Below are 13,954 nucleotides of genomic sequence, written 5' to 3' on the forward strand. Positions count from 1 at the left end.
TGGGCTAGCACTTCTAGCGGGACAGGCCTGAGCTCGCAGCGGAAGGGACCGAGCTGGCACCACCAGTAGGCGCTGGGTCACCTCTGGCGAGCTCTCAGGCCTACCCGCGCAGTGGCCTGGCCACTCTGCTGGGGCAGGGACTGCCCCTCCCGGCTGCCCAGGGCCACCTTCTGCGCGCAGCCTCTCCGGGCCGCCCGCGCCCGCCTCGCTCGCCTCGGCCTTTTCGCGCAGGCCGCGGAGGTTCGGGGCGCGGCCGTCGTTACGGCCGTGACAGTTCGCGTTCCCGGCCGGCGCGGCGGCTGTACCTTCCCCGCAGCGGGTGAAGTTGCCGCGCCGCGCGCTCCGGGGTCGGCGCTCCCCAACCTCCGAGTTCCCGCCCGCGCGCTCCCGGCGCACCCGGCTCCGGCTCTGGCTCCCCAGTACCGCGAGGTCTCCACACCTGGCTACCAAGTAAGTCCCAGCGCCAGGGGGTGGGTCGCTCGGAGCACACGTTTTCTGGGGGTCCTGGGCGCCGCGGCGGAGGAGGCGGCACAGAGAGGCGGCGTCCTGCGAGCGGGAGGAATTCAAAGCTACGCTGGAAGAGCTCCGGGTGGATCAAGGAGGAGAAACCCGGTGTTTGTGGAACCACGAAAGTTCAGGGGGGTGAACTTCAGCGTTAGGGGGATCGTTTATCCCATGGTGGTCCAGAAAGAGCGTCTCAGTCCTGCCTGCACTGTAGAATCACCTGGGGTGCTTGTAAAATTCAGATGCCCAGGCTGGATCCATCAGAACCCCTGGGGCAGTGGAGAGGGTGGAGGTCTGTATCGTTTACACTTCTCAGCTGATTCCACTGTGTGGGCAGAGTTGAGCACCAACGACCAGAGTGGTTGCCAAGAGAGGGTGGAAAGGCGGGCAGGGGCTTTGATAAGAGTCCAGCCTGCGACAGATCCGGCTGTACCCAGTGTCCCGCGTGGCCCTTGGGAAGGGGCAGTGGTCCTCCCTCTGGTTTCCCGAGACGCAGAGAGGGGAAGTGAGGCAAGACTTGGCAGCGTCGCCGGAATACTGCCTGAGCTATGCACACAGTCTTTTGGCATATTGTGAAACACAGAAGCTTTGCCAGATCATGATGCCTCGCTGGTTCTGCTTTCTGGGAAATGCCTCTGTTACTGTCATTTAAAGTTAAGGGAAGCCAGTAAACCCGTTGACAGCTTCTGGGATTTCTGCTTTAAGGGTGAAGTTAGGTGTGCTTCGGAGAAGGCAATGGCACCCCACTCCAGTACTCTTGCCTGGAGAATCCCATGGACAGAGGATCCTGGAAGGCTGCAGTCCATGGGGTCGCTGAGAGTCGAACACGTCGGAGCGACTTCATTTTCACTTTTCACTTTCATGCATTGGAGAAGGAAATGGCAACCCACTCCAGTGTTCTTGCCTGGAGATTCCCAGGGACGGGGGAGCCTGGTGGGCGGGTGTCTATGGGGTCGCACAGAGTCGGCCACGACTGAAGCGACTTAGCAGCAGCAGCAGCAGCAGGTGTGCTTGCCGCAGGGTCGGGTTTGTATCTGCTAAAAGCTCCCTATCTGAGACTTCCCATATCCAAGGAACTTGGATATTAGGAGTGCACAGAATTTACCCTCTTAGCACCCAAGGGTATGTGCTGGGGGCAGAAAGCGCTAATCTCAGCAACCAGGGCCCCTGGACAAGACACAGATTTCTACTGCATGTGTGGGGCAAATAAGAAAGGTGGATTTGAAATAAACAACAGCCTAGGAGAACAGAGGGCTTCTAGAGGGTCCAAGAAGAGTGGATTGTGGTTTTGCATAATGAAGAGGTTTAAATTCAAGCTTTGGAGCCCATCAAACCTGGGCCCAAATTCAGATTCTGTCACTTCTGTGATACTTGCATGATCTCCCTGAACCCCTATTTTCTTCCTTGTGAAGTGGGAAAAATAGTAGCTCTGTCCTGAATGAGATAATGTGTATCAAATGCCTGGCAGGCCAGGTTGCTGCTCCATCAGTAGCAGTTATTAGCCACTGTAGTGGTGATTTGTGTTCAACCGTTGTTTACTTAGTACAGCCGCAGTGAAGAGTGTGCAGCGGTTGTCTCCCTTGAAACTCCACTCCCTTTTGCTTTTCCTGCCTTGCTCAGGAGAGGGGTTTGTACTCCTCCTCAGTCACTGTGTAGTTTAAGGTCTGGAATTTCAGGCCACCAGCCTGTTGCTCAGTAGGGCTTATTAATGGCTCTGGAATACAGTTTTACTCCACATGATAGGAATGACAAAGTGGTCCTTAAGTTTGAGACTTCCTCTATTCTACTGCAATATATATATATATTCACACATGCATATATGTATACACATATATACATATGAGCCCCCCTGTAGCTGGGCCGTTTACAGGGTTTCAGAATTGACATGGGCACATACGCGTGACTTTTGTGCTGTCAGCATCCTTGGGCTGTGCCCCAGTCGTACCTGTTTTGCTACTAACTCTTGGCCGAGGGACAATGAATCCTTCTTAGATGAACAAGAAGTCAGAAATTTGGGGAAGGGAAAACCTACATCCTGCACTTGGCAATGGGGGCATCCTGAATCTTTCGCCTTAGTTCCACTGTGTGTGTGGCTCCTCTGACAGTAACAGCAGCACTGTTTATTTTAGATTAAACAGTAGAAATACTACAAATAATGATTTAATGTTGATATAAAAATCAAGTGCTTTTACAGCACTATCCCTGATACTTGCCTAATGAGAATCTTAAATTCTTGTCTCTTTTTATAAAAAAAGTTCAGTATTTATTCAGTATCTAAGACTTAAATTTAGGATTTGAAGTTTAGATTACCAGTTCCTTCTATGATTCTTCTATTTTGGGGGTTTGAGGCAAGATGAAATTTTAAAAGAGAAGATTTATACTTTTGCTGAATTTTTGTTATCTTTTAGGTATCTTGGAGGTTTCTGAAAAGTCCTGTTTTCTTTTATTTTTTGGGCAGAGTCAGTTGAATCTCATACAAAGGGCTTCCTTTCATCCATCTATAGACCAAAGTTGGAAGGAAGGAAGGTTGTTTCAAGGAAAACTCTTTGGTGCGTCATTACTCAGTGACATGTTTCCCCCGCCCCCCAAACTTGGCTCTTGTAGTAAGAGGTGAGTAATCACTGCCCATTTCAATTAATTAATGTTTTTTACCCAGTGCTGGAAAGTTTGTCAAAGCAAGACTTTATGGGTTGAATTCTTCTTGTGTTTTATCTAAAACCCACCACAGACCAAACTGTGGGCAGAGACTTTAATGCAGGCCAGGACAAGCTTGCCACCCTCCCTCCCCTTAGTCACCCTCCCTGCCTCTGGAGCTGTTGAGTCTGGGATGCTGTTACTCTGTGGTGGTCTTTCCTTGGCCCTCTGAAGGGGCACGATGCCCTAACAAGGGATCTGCTTCTATAGAACCAGCAAGGCAATTTTGTGTTATACTTCACTTAGAGTGCTCTCTAGTAATCTGTTGCTTTGTTATTTGTTTTGCTGAGCAGTCATTTTCCTTTAAATTAAACTATAGTTTGAGGTTTCAATTCAACTTCAGTGGCTCTGAGATCAACTGGCCCAGCGAACTCATTGAGAAAGACCCTGATGCTGGGAAAGATTGAAGGCAAAGGAAGAAGAAGGTGGCAGAGGATGAGATGGTTAGAATCACCAACTCAATGGACATGAGTCTGAGCAAACTCCAGGAGAGTGGAGGACAGGAAAGCCTGGTGTGCTGCAGTCCCTGGGGTCACAAAGAGTCAGTCATGACTGAGCAACTGAACTGATGTTGTTGTTCAGTTGCTAAGTCGTATCCAACTATTTGTGACCCCATAGACTGCAGCACACCAGGCTTCCCTGTCCATCACCAATTCCCAGAGCTTGGTCAAACTCATGTCCATTGACTTGGGGATGCCATCCAACCATCTCATCCTCTATTGTCCCCTTCTCCTGTCTTCAGTCTTTCCCAGCATCAAGGTCTTTTCCAATGAGTCGGTTCTTCGCATCAGTTGGCCAGAGTGTTGGAGCTTCAGCATCAATCCTTCTAATGAATTCTAATTTTAATTTTATGGCTGCAGTCACCATCTACAGTGATTTTGGAGCCCCCCAAAATAAAGTCTGACACTGTTTCCACTGTTTCCCCATCTGTTTCCCATGAAGTGATGGGACCAGATGCCATGATCTTCGTTTTCTGAATGTTGAGCTTTAAGCCAACTTTTTCACTCTCCTCTTTCACTTTCATCAAGAGGCTTTTTAGTTTCTCTTTGCTTTCTGCAGTTCTCCTAGGTTTCCTTACCCTGCTGCTCTCCACCCAGGTGCCCTTTCCCAATAAAATCTCTTGCTTTGTCAGCACATGTGTCTCCTCAGACAATTCATTTCTGAGTGTTAGACAAGAGCCCAGTTTCGGGCCCTGGAAGGGGTCCCTCTTCCTGCAACAAATGGCAACTCTGGCGGGGACTCTTCTTCACTGAGACTGACATCCTGACCACTCGGGGTACTCAGGGGCCAGCTTGCCTGCCGATGGACCAGACCCAGCGGCCGCAACTGGGACCCTTTTGGCCCTGGTCTCCCCCTGACGTGGACAACTGGCCAGAGTGCCCCGACCGGTAAGGAACAAGAGACTTTATTGACCTCTCTCCCCTTCCCTCTCTTTCCTCTCTTTAACCCTTCCTATCCTTCCCTGTTTTTCTAGTTCTCTGGTCCTGAATGCAAGAATCTGGTTGAAGGGCCCTCAGCCTGAGCTGAGGATTAGAGACTGATCACCTCCTCTTGGCAGAGAACTAGAATTCTGGTTCTGGTCTGGTAGGGCCGAGTTCCAGTCCTCCCTTCTCTGGAGGCCCAAGGAAAAGTCTCATAACACCTGGGTATCTGTAGGTAGCAGGAGACGTCTGTAAGGCCACCCCTTTCGCCCCCCTCTCCCGCCTCCTCCCCCTTCTTCTTTCAACCTGGCTTCCTTTCCTCCCTTGAAATCTTTGATGTTAGTACTTGGATCTGGAGTTCTGTGTCTCTATAGGAGGTTTTCTGAGAGACTGTATTCTTGTACTTAAGGGATTCCCTGGTGGCGCAGAGGTTAAAGTGTCGGCCTGCAATGTGGGAGACCTGGGTTCAATCCCTGGGTCGGGAAGATCCCCTGGAGAAGGAAATAGCAACCCACTCCAGTATTCTTGCCTGGAGAATCCCATGGATGGAGGAGCTTGGTGGGCTACAGTCCACGGGTCGCAAAGAGTCGGACATGACTGAGCGACTTCACTTTCGCTTTCTGTCATAAGGGTGGTATCATCTGCATATCTGAGGTTATTGATATTTCTCCCAGCAATCTTCATTCCAGCTTGTGCTTCATCTAACCGGGCATTTCGCATGATGTACTCTGCATATAAGTTAAATAAGCAGGGTGACAATATACAGCCTTGACGTACTCCTTTCTCAATTTGGAACCAGTCTGTTGGTCCATGTCCAGTTCTGTTGCTTCTTGACCTGCATACAGATTTCTCAGGAGGCAGATAAGGTGGTCTGGTATTCCCATCTATTGAAGAATTTTCCACAGTTTGTTGTGATCTACACAGTCAAAGGCTTTGGCACAGTCAATAAAGCAAACAACAACATAGTTTCCTATAGAACTATTGAATGGGTCAACATGAGGGTCTAGGTAATTTGCAGAGTGAGCACCAGGTTAGCACCAGGTATTGGTTACTGTTTTAAGAAACCATGAAAAGTCACCGTCACTACATCTTTGTATTCCTCACTATATCTTTGTTGCTATTGGCCCTTCTGTATGTCATCTCCACAATACAGTTTAGGGACAGGAAATAGTTAGATGGAGCGACTTGGTAGATATTTTCAGAGTCATGCTTAGCTGAGTAGGGCAGTCAAATACTACTAAGGAAAGGAAGGCCTTTCCATGGTAGAAGAGCTGGGAGCAGATGATGATTTACATGAGAAAATATTTGTGGTATTCTAATTCCCGAAAGATAGAAGTCTAATGACTAAGAACTCCTCATGCTTCTTTTTAACACATTCCCCAGTTGCTATCAGTGACCCCCCAACCAAGCCTTCTAGAAGTAACCAGGTGGAAAGCTAGGCTTTTCTTTGGGGATATCCTAACTCCGTGTTATTCAGGACAGCAGGCCCCTTCATGGAGTGGGCCATTCCTGGACTTCACTTAACAAGGCTAGTGTTGTTTACATTTAATATGAATTCAGGCATATTGATGATTTCAAGTGAAGTTACAAGATCTATGACAAATACTAAACAGTCAGGACTTGAATGGAAGAGACTGTGAGCTTTGGTGTCAGAACTAGGATCAAGCTCCCACTTCATTCCTTAACTAACAGTGTGACCTCGCCCAGGATTTAATTCTTCCAACCTTGTGTCCTTGTTTGTATGAAATAGTTACAGTTCTTTCCTTAGAGAGTGGTTTTGAGTATTTGATAAGATAGTTGCTGTGAAGTGCTCAGTGTACCACCTGACTTCCAGGAAATGGTGGTTAAGATGATGATAATGAGTATAATGATTGTCTGGCTTTGAATTAGCTACTTAATCCTCAGGAGCCTCAGTTTTTACATCTGTGAAAAGGGGATAACTAACAATCTGGAAGGATTGGCTTGAGGCGTTAATGAAATGAAGTGAAATAAAGACGTGTCTGATCTCATAAACCCTAAATAATGATAGCCTACGTAGGTTTACTCTCTGCAACACTTGTTGAACGATTTTAGGTTCCTGTTTTGTTTTTTAGCTCATTTAATCTGCCCAACAACCTCATATTGTAGTTACGCTCAATGAGATTAAATAACCAGCCCAAAGTGAACAGATTGTTAGTGTTGCACTCAGGATTTAAAGCAGAAATCGAGGTTCTAACCACTCAGGACTCAGTGAGTGCCCCTCCCTCTCTGCCCACCTCCCCTCCTCCGCCCATGCCTGCCTCCTGGAATTGACCCACAGATGTGCTTGTGCTCTTTGTAGCGTGGTACTCCTGGATACAAGGCCCTTGCAAAGAACTACCTGCCTCTGCCTGCTGATGGAGTGAACATGAGCGCCCCCCTCCACCTCCATTTATAACCTTTAAACCTCAACCATTGCTTTCACTGGACGTTCTAATACACACTGGGGGTGGTGATACTGGTACTGACCGAAGTTATTAGAATGAATTATGATGTTTATTTTGGGATAAATGTCGATCATCTCAGAGTCCTGAGATTGTTAACCTAGCTGTAATAAAACACAGACATTCTGTGTTTCCAAACATATTCTAAAACAGTCACCCAGATAGGTGTGCTGGGTATTTGAGAAAACAGAAACCAGGCCTGGAATTTCCCAGGATGGGGACCCAGGTGGACATGCCAGTGTTTAAAGGGCATTCCATCAAAAATACAGTGGCCTGTGCCAGGCCCACTACCTTTAAAGAAATTCCTCACTCATCGCCCTTCTACACCCTACTAGCATTTGCATTGTTTGGCGCTCTGGCAGCCTTCCAAGAGGCCTGGGCCAGTGGAACACGGAGCCTAGAAAAGGGAATTCTCCATTGAGTGACTTGAGGATGATTTAACATTTCTGATAATGAGCTGGCACTTGTTTTTCTGGCTTTCTGAATGAAAAAGAAACTTCATGGGTAGGAAGTTCTTTGCTGGCTTCCCAGCCTGGTGTTGAGGGCTGTCAGAGAACTGTTTATATCTCCTGGCTCCTCCTGGCTATTTGGGGGTTTCAATTCTGCAACCCATTGATTCAACAGATATTATCAGAAGAACTTGCTGGTGCCAGGAATCTACCCAGTTTTGGGGATACAGCAGTGAATGAATCCCAGGGCCCAGCACCTGGCCAAAGGGAATTTGCCAGCTATTGGAAGAGGAAGGGGTGGTAAACGCAAGTACCTAGGTATAAATGGGCTAAGTGCTGTAAGTGATAACAATAGTACGTCATGACACATGTACTGGGCTCAAGGGAGTCTGGGATCTGCCCCTCCAAGAATGAACCTTTTCAACTAGTTCTTGGGGATGAAGAGAGGTAAGGCCACACCAGATGCAAGCAAGAGCATGTTTGAAGGCTCAGAGGTGGAAAGAATGGAGTGTATTGAGGCGAGTGCAATGAGGAAGGCCAAGCAGAGCCTCCTGGGCTGGGAAGGATTTGGAAATTTATTGTAGAGGGCAATAGGAGGCTTTGAGGAGTTCCCACCCGTACCTTTTCTCAGTGTTAGTAATCTATAAGAAAAAGATGATTAATGACCTTTACTTGTTAAGCTTTATAAACCTTGTCTTGGGCTTCCCTGGTGGCTCAGTGGTAAAGAATCCACCTGCTAATGCAGGAGACGTGAGTTCAACACCTCGGTCAGGAAGATGATCTGGAGAAGGAAAGGGCAACCCGCTCCAGTATTTTTGCCTGGGAAATCCCACAGACAGAGAACCTGGCAGGCTACAGTCCATAGGGTCACAAAGAATCGGACACGACTTAGCAACTAAACAACAACAGCAGACAACAAACCTTGTCTTAATGTGCAAGACAACTATGGAGACAAATTACGGTTTTCAATTACTTTTTTTTTTAATCTTTATTTGGGTGCATTGAGTCTTAGCTGTGGCACGTGGAGTCTTCATTGCATCATGTGGGATCTCTTTGTTGCGGTGCCAGACTCTATCGTTGTGGTGTGTGGGCTTTGTGCGGGCTTAGCTGCTCCTTGGCATGTGGATAATAGTTCCCTGACCAGGGATCAAACCCGTGTCCCTTGCATTGCAAGGCAGATTCTTAATCACTGGACCACCAGGGAAGTCCCTATGGTTTTCAGTTTCTAATGAAGGAACTGAATCTCAGAACAGAGAAAAGATGGCAGAACCAGGACTCAGAGACTGGTCTGCCTGGCCCACAGCACCTGCTCCGTGGTTTTTCGGGAGGAGATGTGTGTAAATGCATGCCAGCCAGCCATGTGCCAGCATCCTTCAGTGGGAGCCTCTGTGCATGCACATGGGTGGGGTCCAGTACACCCTAGCTCCTTAGAAACAGGAACAAAAGGTTCCCCAAAGGGGAGGCAGGATGGCAGCGTGGGTGCCAGACTGTCTGAGTCTGTAGGTAAAAATTCTGGGAACCCCCTGGCTCCGGGGAGAAGCTTTGAATGGTAGTTCATGCTAGTCTGTTTCTCCTTGGCTTTAGCCCCAAAGCCTGGAAAGAGGTGCACTCTTCATTCTGTTCATCTACCAGGGAATTTGCATATACTTAAGAAACTGGAGACTGGTTCCAAATAGGAAAAGGAGCACGCCAAGGCTGTATATTGTCACCCTGCTTATTTAACATATGCAGAGTACATCATGAGAAACGCTGGGCTGGAAGAAGCACAAGCTGGAATCAAGATTGCCGGGAGAAATATCAATAACCTCAGATACGCAGATGACACCACCCTTATGGCAGAAGGTGAAGAGGAACTAAAAAGCCTCTTGATGAAAGTGAAAGAGGAGACTGAAAAAGTTGGCTTAAAGCTCAATATTCAGAAAACTAAGATCATGGCATCTGGTCCCATCACTTCATGGGAAACAGTGGAAACAGTGTCAGACTTTATTTTTGAGGGGCTTCCCTGGTGGCTCTGGTGGCTCAGAGGTTAAAGCGTCTGCCTGCAATGAAGGAGACCTGGGTTCGATCTCTGGGTTGGGAAGATTCCCCTGGAGAAGGAAATGGCAACCCACTCCAGTATTCTTGCCTGGCGCCCAAATCACTGCAGATGGTGATTGCAGCCATAAAATTAAAAGACGCTTACTCCTTGGAAGGAAAGTTATGACCAATCTAGATAGCATATTCAAAAGCAGAGATATTACTTTGCCAACACATGTTCGTCTAGTCAAGGCTATGGTTCTTCCAGTGGTCATGTACGGATGTGAGAGTTGGACTGTGAAGAAAGCCGAGCACCGAAGAACTGATGCTTTTGAACTGTGGTGTTGGAGAAGACTCTTGAGAGTCGCTTGAACTGCAGGGAGGTCAACCAGTCCACCCTAAAGGAGATCAGTCCTGAGTGTTCATTGGAAGGACTGATGCTAAAACTGAAACTTCAATACTTTGGCCACCTCATGCGAAGAGTTGATTCATTGGAAAACACCCTGATGCTGGGAGGGATTGGGGGCAGGAGGAGAAGGGGACGACAGAGAATGAGATGGCTGGATGGCATCACTGACTCAATGGACATGAGTTTGGGTGAACTCCAGGAGTTGGTGATGGACAGGGAAGCCTGGTGTGCTGCGATTCATGGGGTCACAAAGAGTCGGACACGACTGAGCGACTGAGCTGAATTAAACTGAAAAAACTGGAGTGTTTGAAAAAACAAATTCTTTACGTGGAGCTTTCAGGTACAGGAAAAGCCTCTTGTTTTGGGGCATCTGCATTACCCCCTTTCTTCTCACCCCTGTGTAGCTGTTGTGAGGTCATGGAGTGAGAGGTCACAGCAGGTCAGGTGTATCTGGGCTGGCAAGGAGGACCTGTTTCCTGAGATAGGCCCTCGCCAGGCGGGGGCCCAGGGCGTGCCATCTCTCAGAAGAACCTGGCATCTCCTCGACCTCTCGATGGACCTTGGGGTCCCCTCCCACATATCCCAGGTACTGTCTGACTAAGCTCCAGGTAGATTTGTGTCCCAGACAGTAAAAGTCCCCAGCTAAGCATTTTGGCCGATAGTTAACTGAGTGTTTGTTTGTTCAAGACCGGTTTCACGTCAAGCCTCCGAGGTGACTAACGTGTTTTGTTCTTATAAAGTGCCTTTTATTTGAGAAGTTCCAGATACATTCTGTGTCATCCTCAGTGCAGTCTCCTAATGTTCTCTGGCTTCCAGACCCGCCCCTTCTGTAGAACTTTCTTTGGTATAAGCACCTAAACCCACTTATAGGGTTCCAGATCTGGGTTTCTGATTCAAGACTCTGTTATCTTTTGTTGGCTTCCTTTATTAACATATTTTAATTCACTGGGCCCTCAGAGATGAGTACCAGCAGGGGAGTTTGGGAACTTTGTTTTTCAAAGCCTAGATAAAAACAGGAAAATGTCCACCAACAATTGTATATCAGCCCCATAAAGCATGGGCTTCCCAGGTGGCGCTAGTGGTAAAGACCCCACCTGCCAATGCAAGAGACATAAGAGAAATGGGTTCAATCCCTTGATTGGCAAAATCCCCCTGGAGGAGGGCATGGCAACCCACTCCAGTATTCTTGCCTGGAGAATCCCATGGATAGAGGGGCCTGGCGGGCTACAGTCCATGGGGTTGCAAAGAGTCAGACACGACTGAAGCGACTTAGCACAGCACACCCATAAGGCACAATGGAGGACATTGTCACAAAACAATGGGTGATTGTGTACCAAGAGAATGCTTGGCAAGTGAGAGCTGTACTTTGGTTAAACTTTTTAAGGCAGCTGCTCACGGAAAAGTCTTAGAGCAATAGAAAATTTTGGTGCCTGCAGTTCTGAGTTTATCTACTAATGATCTTTCCTGGTGACACTCCTAAGTAAGCCTGTGAATTCTGGAAATCTACATACTTGTTCAATGATCGTTAATGGAGCACCTGTTATTAGCAGTATACTGTGCTAGGTTCGTTCATTCAACATTTTTTTAACCCAGCATCCTCTCTGTGCTGGAGATATAGGGACTAACCATAGGGACACCATCCCTCACAGTCAAATGCTGGGCCTCAAAGATGAACCAGTCCAAAGCTCCAACTTATACCATCTTCTTGGTCATGATACATGCTTGCAGTGTGACCAGTGTTGTGTAAATGCTGTCTAAGTATTCACTCACTGAATCCTCATACCAGTCCTAGAGAGTATGTGTTATAGTCTGCATTTTGTAGACAAGAACATTAGAACATTGAAACACAGAAGGCTATGTATTTGTCCAAATCACACAGCTAGTGATTGGAACCATGTAGCCTGGTCCTGGGCTTCCCTTGTGGCTCAGCTGGTAAAGAATCTGCCTGCAATGTGGGAGACCTGGGTTCAGTCCCTGGGTTGGGAAGATCCCCTGGAGGAGGGAAAGGCTACCCACTCCAGTATTCTGGCCTGGAGAATTCCATGGACTGTATAGTCCATGGGGTCACAAACAGCTGGACACGACTGAGCCACTTTCACTTTCAGCCTGGTTTTAGAGTCTTGCCCCTTCACTGCCACCATCAATTGATAAGGAGAAAGAATTCAGGAGAAGAAAAAAGTGATGTACCCCGTCCTGTGACACTGCTAAGCCTACTGCTAAGTCGCTTCAGTCGTGTCCGACTTTGTGCTACCCCATAGACGGCAGCCCACCAGGCTCCCCCATCCCTGGGATTCTCCAGGCAAGAACACTGGAGTGGGTTGCCATTTCCTTCTCCAATGCATGAAAGTGAAAAGTGAAAGTGAAGTCGCTCAGTCGTGCCCGACTGTTAGCGACCCCATGGACTGCAGCCTACCAGGCTCCTTCGTCCATGGGATTTTCCAGGCAAGAGTACTGGAGTGGGGTGCCATTGCCTTCTCTGATCCTGTGACACAGGTGGGGATAAAGTACCATGGGAATTCCCACTGAGAGGAGAGAGGAGCTTAGGGGAGGACATGGTGAGGTGGGGCCCCTGTGCTTTCCACATCTGACAGGCACCAGTCCCTGCTGGGGGTGGGGTGGGGTGAAACTCTTGGCTGCTGAGGGGGTCACTCTAACCAGAAATAAATGAAAGAGCGTTGGCCTCAGTGCCTGGAGACCTCAGTGCCTGGAGACCTCAGTGCCAGGGTTCTAGTTCTGGTTGGTATAGATAAGTCTTGGCCTTGCCTAGAGCTTCAGTTTCCTCATCTCTAAAACAGGGGTGTTGGACAGTATTCTGTTTTGCGGTCTACGGTTCCAGCAGGAAAGGGAGGGGCTGGCTCTGCACTCTGAGCAGGTTTCTTGACCAGAAGGAGATGCTTGGCTCAGGAATATGGAGTCAGACATTCGAGTTCCCTGGAGGCCCAGACAGCTGTGAAAGGTGATTGGTATCCCATGAGCATCCACCCCCAAGCACTCACGTGCATTGTGTCTGCATCCCTGCCTTTGTGGTGGCAGGGTGGCAGTGTCTATGCCTAGAGTTCAGTCTGAGTGGCACTTTCACAAGAGAGAGAGAAAGGGAGACTGAGAGATGGAAGGAGAGACGGAGAACGAGACAGGAGTTCTGAGAGATTGTGCTTTCAGATACTTAAAGTAAATGAATGTTAGTGGAACTTAAGAGCTTTGAATAATGACTGTAACCTCACCTGTCTGCTAAATTTTCTCTGGAGGGGGCTGTTAGTAGTTTTCAGGTATGGCAGAGGCATGAAGTACTAGGCTAGTTTTCCAGGTTAATAAATTGGAAACAAAACAAGAAAAATGAATAATCTCCCCAGAACCCCATGCTCATGAGAGACAGAGTTCCGTGTAGACCCAGTGAAGAGTGGCAGCTTGAGTTTGTCTAGTTTCTGGAAGCATAATTGAGCTGATGTTTCTGTGGCTTATGCAGCAGAGAAAGCAGGACTCTGTTTGAGCTGACCCACATTGTGTGTTCTCTGTGCAGTTGTATCAGTGTTGTATAAAGTTGTGCTTGGTCTTAGCTTGCTGTTCAATTGCTGATGGGAGGTGTTGGGCCACCCACCTCACTGTTGGGCAGCTTCAAGTATGGTGGAGCCTTACTGTCCACAGCATCTATGTCAGCACACAGGGTATAGTTGTCTTTTGCACTATGAGACTGGGCTGAGGAGGCCCTGGGTCCTGCTCAAATGAACCACACTCCAGAGAGAAGTCGTTTCCTTGAGGAGAATCCAGCTGTGATCCTCAGTGTTTATGGTTGTGTGTCTTCAGGTTGTGCAGGGGTTTATGATCAGGTTGGCAGAACCTTTATTTTTTAAATTTATTTTTTATTGAAAGATAATTGCTTTATAGAATTTTGCTGCTTTCTGTCAAACCTCAACATGAATCAGCCATAGGTATACATATATCCCCTCCCTTTTGAACCTCCCTCCCATCTCCCTCCCCATCCCACCCTTCTAGATTGATACA

At 48.0% G+C, this 13,954-nt stretch overlaps 1 protein-coding gene across 3 annotated transcripts in view; it reads left to right on the forward strand.

Moving 5' to 3' along the window:
* The window catches only part of NOD1 (nucleotide binding oligomerization domain containing 1), a 91,937-nt gene continuing 77,983 nt past the window's right edge, over positions 1–13,954 (forward strand). For all 3 annotated transcript variants that reach the window (XM_052638534.1, XM_052638535.1, XM_052638536.1), the window contains exon 1: positions 1–450. The gene's annotated coding sequence lies outside the window, so the exon portion shown is untranslated. The remainder of the gene's footprint in view (positions 451–13,954) is intronic.

The sequence above is a fragment of the Budorcas taxicolor genome, chromosome 4 (genome assembly GCF_023091745.1).
Source record: "Budorcas taxicolor isolate Tak-1 chromosome 4, Takin1.1, whole genome shotgun sequence".
Taxonomy (NCBI): domain Eukaryota; kingdom Metazoa; phylum Chordata; class Mammalia; order Artiodactyla; family Bovidae; genus Budorcas; species Budorcas taxicolor.